This window comes from Nelumbo nucifera, chromosome 1 (genome assembly GCF_055504915.1).
Source record: "Nelumbo nucifera cultivar China Antique chromosome 1, China Antique-T2T, whole genome shotgun sequence".
Classification (NCBI taxonomy): domain Eukaryota; kingdom Viridiplantae; phylum Streptophyta; class Magnoliopsida; order Proteales; family Nelumbonaceae; genus Nelumbo; species Nelumbo nucifera.
The window spans coordinates 67,391,353-67,403,932 of record NC_142649.1 but is presented as its reverse complement, the minus strand read 5'-3'; positions in this window follow the sequence as shown (position 1 = coordinate 67,403,932).

Sequence of the window (12,580 nt, the reverse complement as noted above, 5' to 3'; positions counted from 1 at the left end):
AACATCTGATGGTCCGGATCTGCACGATCCAACGACTCTCATGAAAACCAGTTGCACGTCTACCGAGGCCAAATTCGGTTGAGTGCACGTTTTGGCATCCATGGAGTTTATAACTTGCATGACACCCGCACGTCCCTGATACGCAACCTGGTTTTTTCTAATCGAGTCGTACAAGTCATTGCGGTTTGACCATTGGGCCAGGCATCGGACCAGGAGGAAGACGGGCCAAATCCACCTGAGCTTATCATGAACTCCCCACACCGGTCGAGCCCCCTGGCACGGGGAATGGGGGGTAGTTGATGAGGGGTAATTTGGCCTGACCTAGTAAGTAAGACACATGGACCCAACCTGATGACTAGATGCATGACTCAACATTCCCGGCCACCTGGCAGGTCAGATTACTCTGGGTACCTCAGCCACCTCGAGAGCTTTGGAGTTCGGGCATCTCAGGATGATTCGACTTGCCAAGATGACGTGTGGCGCACACCTAGAAGCCTACCGGTCATCTCCGAACATTTCGGGATCACGTCGTCGTCCCACCCGACTCGGATGGACACAATAAGCCTTATCGGTTACCTCGTTATCCACCTTCTGGAGTGGAGCGGACTCCTAGGGTTCAGGCCGAAGATCTCGGGAGTGTTTTGTGAGAACCATGGCAGCTCTTTTATTTAAGGCATACCCCTATAGCACAAGGTACGCGCAATTAAGTGCATTCTAGCTCTCGTATTTTCTGATTTCTAGCTCGTAATCATCACAAGAGTACTAACTTAAGCATCGGAGTAATCTCACCGGGTTAGCCACCCCAGGTTCTCTAATTCATCTTCCTTGCAGTTCGATCAATCCCCTCAGCGAACGATGTTCAAAATGCCCTCCAACTAGGAACATTCAGATCGCGCACCATCACTATTCATTCAACGAACCCTAGTTTTCTCCCTAAAATTTAAGTTTGTCTTATGAAGGATAAAATCGTCTCAAAAATACATAAAGGATAGTCTTGGCATTTTGAAAAAATCTAACTTATCACGTGGCCGACGTAATGAATGGATTAATTTTTAGGAATTTCAATACTCCAATGACACGTTCTAAAGTTTGAGATGAGCCCCCTAAAGTACAAGTTTCTATTATGGAATTTTCCCTCAAGATTAAGAAGGGGGGGCTATATATTATTTCATGAAATTAGACTAGTGACTCGGGTTCGATAATCCTAATTCATGCAGTCATTTTGGGCACTTGGGCTTGGGCCGCTTGGCCTTGGGCCACTTGGCCTCAACCTCGAACTTTGTTGGAGTAAATTTGACTAGTTGAAAATTTGACATCTCTATTCAATTCCAACCAATGTTTTATGAACTTGATGGCCTACACGACACCAAGTGGTGGCTCAGTTGGTACGTTAGCTGGGTAGTCTCAGCGGGAATTGCGGATTAAAGTTCTGCCACCCGTTACTAACCTACCTTGGAGATTTATTAGTATGTCAAAAAAAAAAAAAAAGATTTACGCGACATTTATGATTTCTACAATTTGGACAGACCCAACTTCAGTCGAGCATAACCTAATCCAAGCTTTTGTATGGATTAGACTTGAATTTTTGGGATGAGGTATGAGTAGCCTTAGCCTGGACCGAGCCTGAAATTGTTAAATGACGACACTATTCAACTTTTTATAATAGGTTTATTCTTTTAGGAAGGTGCATTTATCCAATGATATAAAAGACCGATAACCAATCAATAAGTATTCATTCAAATTCAAATTCATGTAGGTTTTTGATTGACTAAGTTTTATCAAGTACCATACCTTTTTTATACCATAGAAATAGTCATCTTTAAAATATTGTGTCACGGGACTTGGTTTTGGTTTACACCTGGCTTGGGTTGGCAAAATTAGGTTTCATTTGATAAATCTGAAGTCTATTGTTTGAAAAGTCAAAAATTTAAAATCTAAAAGAAAGTAGAAATCATGTTTTACTTTTTAAAGACTCTGAAAAGATAAGGTCATTTTGAATTGGAGCAATTCTCCAACATCTGAAATTATGAAGTTTACTATTTTATCCTTGAAAGTAGAATGTTCGGTACTAGTACAAATAATAAAAATATTATTATATTAATAAATAACTATTATGATTTTTAAATGAATAATTGTTTATTTTTTAATTAATATTATTATTTATAATATAAATATTATAATTGATAATATTAATAATTATTAAATAAACATTATTACAAAGTATGGTTGTTGATTTAAATGACAAATAAATAATATTATTTAATTAATGATCAATATTTAATAACAATATTTATTATTATTAAATAAATTTTTAAATATCATTAAATAATATTTATAATTTTATTTAAATAGATAATACACACACACACACACACACATATATATATAAGAATGAGGTCTAGGAATTTTCTCCTTTTCTTGAATTTTGTGTTTTTTAAATTCCATGCCATTTTTGAAACAACCAATGAGAGACTCTCTTTTCCCCCATAAAAATCCACCTAATTTCTCTCTCTCTCTCTCTCTCCCTTCCAAGTGATCTTAACAACCTAAATAATCTACTCTCCTAAAATTATCTCTAATTCCTATTTATCTCCCAAATTATCTATAATTTAATAAAGAGTTTCTCTCCTAAATTATCTCTAATTCCTATTCATTCTCTCCCCAACCTTTTATTTATACTAGTAAGTGTGCACATGCTTTGCATGTGACAATTCTATATGATGATAATTATAATAATATAAAATTTTTATTATTAATCAGATGTAGATTGCAAAATCCAAATCTGATTACAAAAACACCTCATCCAAATATGTTATAATCATATCAAATTATGAAGTATCAAGTATTTTGATTTAAATAGAAGGAATTAAATGAGGTGAGAAGTAGTACTTCAAATTACAATTTAAACTTTACAATTAAATAAGGACTAAATTAAAAAATGAATATTCTAGTCACTGTTTTAAAAACTATACCAAACCAGATGATTGAACCGTTTGGCCCAAGAACCGATCAAGTTATCGGTTTCATTTTGGCCTTGAACCACTATATTACAAAATACTATTGAAAAAAAAATGTTAGAGAATCACTGACCCAAACATTTTAACCGTTAAATCGTTCGACCCGGTTAGCAGTTCTTGAGTTGCTTTTAATCTATTTTCAATTTTTTTATTTATTTTAAAATAAAAACTTTCATATCTCATAATTGTGTTCAACGATTCCCAATGACCAAAATTAGTTAGGGTTTTTAGTTTTCTATGTGAGTTTTTTCATTTATGTTTATTCTTTTCAAGTTGTAACAAAAAAAAAATGCAACTCTAACGAAGAAATCGAAAAATCGATGCAGGAGATGAGAGATTAAACATCGATCTTATATTAGAAATCTGATATGTATACATACACACACACATGGTGGACTTTAACGTAATCCTAATCTAATGGTCAAAATAAAAAGTTACATTCTATTTTAGATCTTACCAAATACCAGTTTGACCTGTTCAAACTTGACTGTTGAACCGCTAACCTGGAAATCGAAAGCCAAAGCAGTTCTATTTTTGGGTTAGTTTTGAAAACCTTGATTATAGTCAAAATAAAATTCCACAACCTTCTTCATATTTTTAGTAGTAGTATAAATATAGAATTATAAGTGTGTTTATTTTTTTCTTTTTTTTTGTATTTTTGTGCGTAAAAATAATTTTAATACGTGACACTTACTTTTTGTTTAATATGATATATATAAGATATTAAACAAGTACCCGAATGCTTTTTTTGAAAATTTTATGTATTTTTTATTTTTCATTTATTTTTATATTTTATTCATTTTTAATATTTATTTATGACATTAAAGGTTAACACATTTAACCCAAAAGTTGAACAGTTTATTATTAATATTTATATTTCATTTTTGGTTAGTTCTAAATTATGTATTTCATTTTCATTATCAATAAAAATAATTATTATTTATTATGCCTTTTTAATTTGATTAATGAAAATATCATAAATGTGTCTAATTTTTCTAAATTTTTGTGTAATTTTTATATTTATTTATATTTTAAAATTTTTATTACCTAACTATGACTTCATAGGTTGATCGATTTGATTCAGATGGTTAAACCTGACATTAAATCTATAATAAAATGACTTTTATAACCTTTCTCTAACAAAGAAATGGAGGACAATTTTAGTCCCAAAAAAATCCACACTGCATCCACACTTTTATATATAGTATATATAGATGTATCTAGATAAAGCTTGAATTAAAAATTTAAGAATTATTTAAATATTATAACAAAGTTATATAGTAACTTTAAAATGTTTATGAAAACATAAAAAGTAATTATAATAGATTTAATAATATTCATATTATTAATCATTTTATATTTAATTATTAATAATATTCATATTATTAATAATTTTGTGGGAGTCCTTGCCCCCCCCCAAAAAAAAAATGAAAATGTACGGACAGGCCCAATGCAAATTTCTGATTTCCACTATAGAGCTATAAACATTCAAAATGTCAACAACCCACACTCTATGCACCAACGCCCACACGTGAATTGGCATCAATTATGACCGAGCACCTACCCCAATAGTACTTTGGGCCTACAAATTTTGACCATGGGCTTAACCGTCATTCTCCCAAAAAAAACATCAACACTCTTCCAACTCTCAAAATTAATATATATATTCTCTAAAAAAATTTGTAATGGACCCAAACTGTCTCAGACCATTTTCTCTCAAACCCTACTTCTTCTGCTCCCTATCTCATTTTATTGGTTAACACTTTAATTTGTTCCCTAAAAGAAAATTCCTAGCTCTCCATATATATAGTATTTTCATTATAAATTTATTTTAAATAAATGTGTATTTTTGCTATAATTTTCTAATAATTATTGGAGACTAAACTTTTTTTATTTATTAGAAATTAGACTATTAATTTAGTTGAAAATTAGGAGTGTTCATGGGTCAATTCGGTTTGGTTGTAGGCTTTTTGGCCAACCAAATTAACCTGTTTAGGTTGGGAGTTGGTTACCCAAAACCAATTGAGCATTAGTGAAAACTGACCAACTCGGGTTGTATCAATTTTTCAATTTAGTTAATCAGTTCAAAAGATTTAAACTTAAGAATTAAATTTAAAAAATAGATTTAAATTAAAGAAATTACATTGGTATTATTAAAATATATATATATATATATATATATATATATATATATATTCCATGGTTGGATCGGTTTAGTATTGGTTATCTTACAAATGGCCAAACCAAAACTGATCAAACCTGATTGGGTTGGGAAATTGTTGAATCAAAGCTGATTGGAAGTACTAGAAATCGACCAATTCGAGTCAAGTTGGGTCAGGTTGTTTAGTTTCATTGGTTTGATGAACAATCCTAGTTGAAATTAATTATTGTTATTTTATATTGTAAAACAAATTATTATTAAAAGTAGTATATAAAATATAAATAAATATTAATTATTTAAAAATTAAAATATAAAACAGTTGTATACTCTTAGTGTTTCTATTTGTTAGCTTTCTCTTAACAAAGTCCATGCATTACACAAGCCCCTGCTAGTATTATTATTAAATAGACAAAGGATATTGTGAGGGCATTAACATCATTTCATCACCTCTGAAATGCGTTTGATTTTGGTAAAACATGAGATCAGGTCTTACTATTTTGGACATGTTTTTCTCTTATTAGACGTTATAAGCAAACTTGATCTTAAAAACTCTTACCTCTAAAAGGCAAGTTTTTTCATATGTTATAATTTGACTTGTATTTCGGCAATTTTAATTTAAATATCTATGGGTTGGACATAATTTGACCATAAACCCAATTTGACCTTCCTAAATTGCATCCATAGATTGGGATTGGGTAGGGGTGTAAATGGGTCAAATCATGATCCAATTTGATTCGAGATCCGATATAATTTTGTCGAATTTGGATCTCCCTAATTCGGATCTTCAGCTCAAATAATAGGATTCGATCAAAAATCAGATCAGATTTGGATCACCCCTATCCGATCTGATATATATGTTATTATTTATTTATATAAATATATATAGTACATATATATGTTATTTATTTATTTATAAATATTTTATTGATATTGCATTTTTTAAATTTACTTGTAAGTGTGCATTGGCTTTGCACGTGGCAATTCTAGACAATGATAATGATAGTAATAATGTATCCAAAATTTTCTATAAAATTCATGTATTTTTTATATTTATTGTTTTTTCATTATTATTCAAATTTAGATTGCAAAATCCAAATCCGATTAGGCTACAAAGTTTTGGGTATCACTGGTGGGCCTATCTAATTGGTTTGTTGGACTCTTTTTTTGTAATGCTTTATCTTTTTAGTATATCTTTTTTTTTGTTCATTTATAAAAAAATGTAAAATTTAAAGAGAGAGAATTGAATGAGGTGAAAAGTATAGTAATTTAAGTTACATTTTAAACCTCACAATTAAATAGGGATTAAATTCAAAAAAGGGTATTTTAGTCAAAAAATCCACAATCTTATTCATATTTTTAATAGTAGTGTAAATATATAATTATAAATGTAACCAATTTTTTTTCTCTCTCTCTATATACATATTATTTCTCTGTGTGTAAAAATAATTCTGTTATGTACATTTATTTTTGTTTTATATGATAAATATAAGATATTATATATGTGCCCATTTTTTTAAACTTGTGTTTTTTTTTTCATTTTTGTGTTTTTATATTTTATTATTTAATTACAACATTAAAGGTTGACACATTTGACCCAAAAGTTGAACTATTGATCTCTGCCAAACAAGAAAATAATTTCATTTTTATTTAGTTTTAGATTATGTATTTCATTTTCATCATCAATAAAAATAATTATTGTTTATTACACTTAGTTTTTATTTTGATTAATAAAAATATCATAAATGTGTTTATTTTTTTTTATATTTTTGTAATTTTCTATATTTATTTATAGTTAAAAATGTTACTATCTTTCTATGGCTTCATGGATTAACGAATTTGATTCAGATGGTTGAATTTCTTAGTCATCATTTGGATAAAGAGTGATTTTGTTTTTAAGTTAGTTTTAAAATAAATAGGTTCATATTGTTAAAATTATTGGACATAGATTTAATCAGTAGCATTTATTAGTGAAAAAAAACTTAAATATATGATTTAATAAGAGAGAATGGGAATTAATACCTTAAATATAAGATTTAATAAGAGGGGATTAAATGAGGTGAAAAATATTAATTAAAATTACATTTTCAACCTTTATAATTAGAGATGGACTAAATATACAAATATGGGCATTTTAGTCAAGAAAAGCTCTACACCCTCGTTGGTACTTTTTATAATAGTATAGATTATATTATTTATTTTTTATAAAAAACATGTATATATATGATCTAAATAGTCGAAAAGATACTTGTATTTTTTGTGTTTATTTAAATTGGTATATTTTATTTTTTTTAATAATTTATTTATTTATTTTTAAATCAAATCGGATTGGATCAGATCCAAAGATTCGATGGTCACATCGGATTCGAATTCAGATCCACGTTTATGAGATTTGATTGCTTCTCCCCTTAACAATATCGAATCAAATTCGGATAACCTTGATTTGAATTGGATCCAATTCATTTGCATCCCTATGATTGGGTAGAGTTGGGCTACACGTTTCAAGTAGTAGGTGGAAATGAGTATTTCAATATTTAAATGATTGGCATAAAACATGTGCAAGTAAAAAAAATATAAGGGTAAAAAGATGAAAGACTTTTATGTTGAATTTTTTTATGGACTTCTTTAAGGTTACATTTGGCATTCCTTATTTTATGGACTTATCTCCTTTTTGCTGATAAAATGTCTTAGCATTTAATTTTTAGGGAAAATTTCTTAAACTACCCATAAGGTTTAGGAAAATGACTAACACTACCCCTACTGTTTTAGTCGTATCTTAAAGTATTCCTACTGTTTTTGACAATTGACTAAATTCTCCTTGCCATTAATGACCATTAACGGGAAAATGAAAAAGACTATTTTACCCCTTATTTTCTTTCAAATTTTTCAAAATAAAACGACAACAGTAACTGCCTTAACCTTTTGAGACAAGGAGATTTATTGTTTAATCTTCATTGGGAAGGAGGTTATGAGACAAAGACGCAAGTTTCTTTTCAACAGCATCTAAGCTACGACTTGGTTGATGGACAATGGAGATGAAGCAACACAAATAAGAATTCTATTAAAGGAGCTCAAAGATATGGCTAAAAGGGCTATTGACAATAATGAATCTTCTCATACCGATTTCACAACTTTGGTTAATGAATTAATGTTGCATCGAGATCAAGAGTCATGAGTTAAATCTTCTCATTATAGAACCACTCCATAGTGATGGACCAAGTCAAGCAAGCACTCATTGAGTCAGTACTGAAACAGGGCATGCTCTTGAAACATACATTACGTAAAGATCTGAATTGGGCTCCTTTTGCATCAAACCAAGTCAAACATTCATTTTCATTGATTAAGGTGGTGTTTCCCCTTTGAGCCTTATCTATTTTTCAAGGTACATCCCTTACTTTTTTTCCTTCAAATGCTCTCAATCTTTTAATATGATTGCTTATTCCCTTGATTTTCTTTATGAAATAATGATTCATTCACATTTGTTTATTCTTTGAATCGTATGAAACCGAATCAGTGGATTTACAGATTGGGTTATGAAAAGATACTTAATATGGAATTAGAAAAGATGAAGAGCCAAGGTATCAAAGAAGGCGATGTTGATGAAGAGGTAAAGATGGAGAAAATTTTTTATTTGATTAGAAGCTCCCAAAGCGTTTGTGATTAGTTGTGACCAAAAAGTGAATGAACCCATCCTCATTTACCTTTGTTTTGAGCTTGTTCCTCTCCCTCTCTCCACCCTTCCCTTCTTACTAGTCCCTAGCTTGTTTTGCACCGCATCTAAGGGAGCAAGGAAGAAAATAGAGATGCCACTCATGAGTTAAAATTGGAGGAGAGAAGGGATGTTGGTGGTCAATCTTTTGAGAGAAAGATTTTAAAGGGTATTTTTGGAATTTTTGAAAAAACGGTCATGTAATGTCATATGTGATTTAGTGTGATGAAAAATTAACGGTAATGAAGGATTTAGTCAATTGTAAGAAACAATAAGGGTACTTTAAGGCAATACTGAAACAATAGGAATAGTATTAGTCAATTTCCTAAAAGTTAATGGTAGTTTAAGAAATTTGCCCTAATTTTTAAGGTCAATGGCATGCCACACACCCCGTGAATTTGGTAATACCATTAGACGTATCCATGGGTTAGGCTTAGGCTGAGTTTTACCACTCATTAACAGAAAATATCTATACTTAACTACCCAAGATATAATAAATATTACTACCCAAGATATAATAATACACCTATATTAAAGTAAAAGATACATACAAAATGTAAAAGACAAAATATTAATACAAATTATTACCTAATACCTATTATTAATATAATTTTTATTATTTGTAATTATAATATTATTGGGTTGGATTTAGACTTGAACCGGCTTTATTTAAAAAGTTAAAGCCCAGCCTGAAAAATAACTGAGCCTAATATTTATAACTCGAGCTTGAGTCTGCGGGCCCCAAACGGGCTTAAGCCCGCTGAGTTAGTTGGCCCATGAACTATATATTCATTGTAGTAGAACCCTATGTTTAAATATCAAACTATTTTGGATAACTTTGTTTTGTATGTTATTAAATTATTTTAACTAACTTTTATGTCTTAAATAGTTGGATGTAAAGCCAAAAGTATAGGAATGAGATGGTAATGATAATCAGCATTATTCAGTATTTTTTTAATATCACCTGCCAACAAAAGATGCTCCAACACCCTCCCAACATGATCTAATACATGCTTGGGGTGGTAAGTTCCAATCACATGTTGAACTGTGTGGTATAGACCATGGTTGTCAAAACCGGATCAGACCAGATGGTCGGATTGGAAAAATCGGGAACCTGTTAGGTGACCAATTTTAGTTTTCTCCAAAATCGGAAATTTGCCCAAAACCATTGATTTTGGTTAACAAACCGTTAATCCAGGAAATTAACCGTTTTGATTGCTTTTTACTTTTTTATTTTTTTGTCATAATGGGTTCGAACGGTCCCGATAACTAGACCCCTGACCGGTTCGGTCTCCGGGTCATTTTTAAATACCATGGTATAGACCATATGGGGAGAATGTTGGAATGCTTTTTTTTTGGGTAGGTAGAATCTGGATTCAATCAATGCAAGATCCCTTTCAACAACTTTATAGCCTTGCATTGGGAATATGGAGATGTTCTCAATGCAAGGCTACCTTGTATTGGGAACAAGTGATGTCTCATCATCTCCCGTACTTGTTATGGGGAGATATTCCCAATACAAGGTGGGGATGTGTTGTGGGAAACCCCCTTATGGGGCGCATATGTGAATTTGGCTGTAAAGGCTTTTCGGATGGTGTTAGAATGGGTCTTACACTAATTGAAACCGATCTCAGGCACCAAAAATTGTCTAGTCCCCATGAAGCAAGCTATTGATGTTGGAAACTAGACCATCGGTCACAAATTATCTAACATCATACGATTGGTGTTGGGGCCACGTCACGTTGATGGATGCTTGGGGTGGCGCTCAATTGCCTTCATACTAGGGGTGTTCACGGATCAAGTTGGGTTGTTTTGAGTCATTTTCTTCAATTGACCTGACCTAGTTAGTTTACTTATTGACGAAATCGAAACTGACCGACACTGAAACAAAACCAACCCAAACATGAAAAGTCAGTTTAGTTAGTTTATATATATATATATATATATATATATAAACTAAAATATCTATTTAAATTTAAGCTTATTTCTTTTTAGTTTTTATGCAAATTCAAAATATATATTTAAATCGATTAGTTTTCTATGCAAATTTATTTTTTTTGTCAATATATATTTAAATGTATACAAAATTGAATTAAATATTGTACAATTGTATTATATTTGTATTGGATATATGTTTTTAGTTTTTATCATAAATAACCTTTTTTTTTTCAAAGTTCAAACAAATACAAATAAAATATATCAAACTTTAACATATAGGGTATGGACTAATTAATAATTACTTAAATAATTAAACATATAGGATCGGTTTGATTTCGGTTTTCATATAATTAATCAAACCAAAACCGAACCAAGTTGTTAGTTTATTTTTTTATACAAATCGAAACCGACCAACTCGGGTTGAGTTAGACCGATTTGATTGATTTGACATTTAGGGACTGTTCGTTTACTCTAAAATCTGACACCTGAAAGTGTAATAATTACATTAAGAGGTATATTGGTATTGGTGAACTTTTCCTTCCTCTGAACTCTTAATGCAAAGAATATTGTTATGAATTATGAAAACTATCAAATATCTATTTTGACCCCATATATGAGAGTTTTTGTTTATCTTTTTGGGGTATCATTGAAAAACAAAAAGTTGTATAATTACACTTTAAAAGATAAAAAATGAGAGGAAACGAACAACCAATTTTTTCTTAAAGTTAAAAGATTCATCTTAAGAGATAAGAGTTAAAGGGGAAATGAAGAGACCCTTAATGTGAACACCCCTATTTCATACCGTTATTTCTTTTATTTTAGCCGGATGAAAATAAAAATAATTAAAGAAAAAAGAAAAATCATGCGGCAACATCAGACGGACAAAATGATTGTTTGAACTTTGATAAACCGTTGTACCATGGAAGTCTCGGTGATGTAATGTAGCATGATATCGTGCCACGAACGATCCGACATTGTTGCGTCCTGAAGAGGGTACTTTGTTAAGTTGGGGCCCATTACATTACACAATCTGGTTAGACAATTAGACACTAATTAATAGTGTTATTCAATGGAAAGGCGTTTAAGGAAATATGTGAGGAGTGGACCCACCATTTAACGGGCCCCACCTCTCTCTCTCTCTCTATCTATATCTCTCTGTCTCCCTCCGTCGTTCTTTGAATTCTTGTAATAAGGTGCGTTGTTGTTTTCATTCGATGGATCAGATTGGATTAGAATTAGGATATATTTAAATTTAATATAGACATTTAATATTGATATATTTATAAATAAATAAAATAATATAATATAATATAGAATCCGATTCTTTCTGGGCGTTCGATTAATTTTTCAGTTTTTTATGCGAAATGTACTCTATACATATACACACACGTAACATACATACATACATATTATGTATTAATTGTATAGATGGAGTCATCACAGATAGAGACCTCTACGAGTGACACGACACGTAGCAATGACCACGGCCTGTATCTCTTTTCTGCTTGGCAAGTGGCAACAACCAACGCCTGTCGCCTAACAAATTATTGTTCTTTTTCAACTACAACTTTTATGTCCGTCGTCCTTCGCTCCTCCCACCCCCACTCATCAGTCATTACCCCCTCGGCCCCTCCTGATCCAACCCAACTACTACAATCTACAAAGCCCGTGTTTTATCCCCAATTCCACCTGCTTTGTTCCAAGGAATGACGTAATTTCGTAGAACTACGAGGGATATGACCGTCCCGTAGGCCGTAA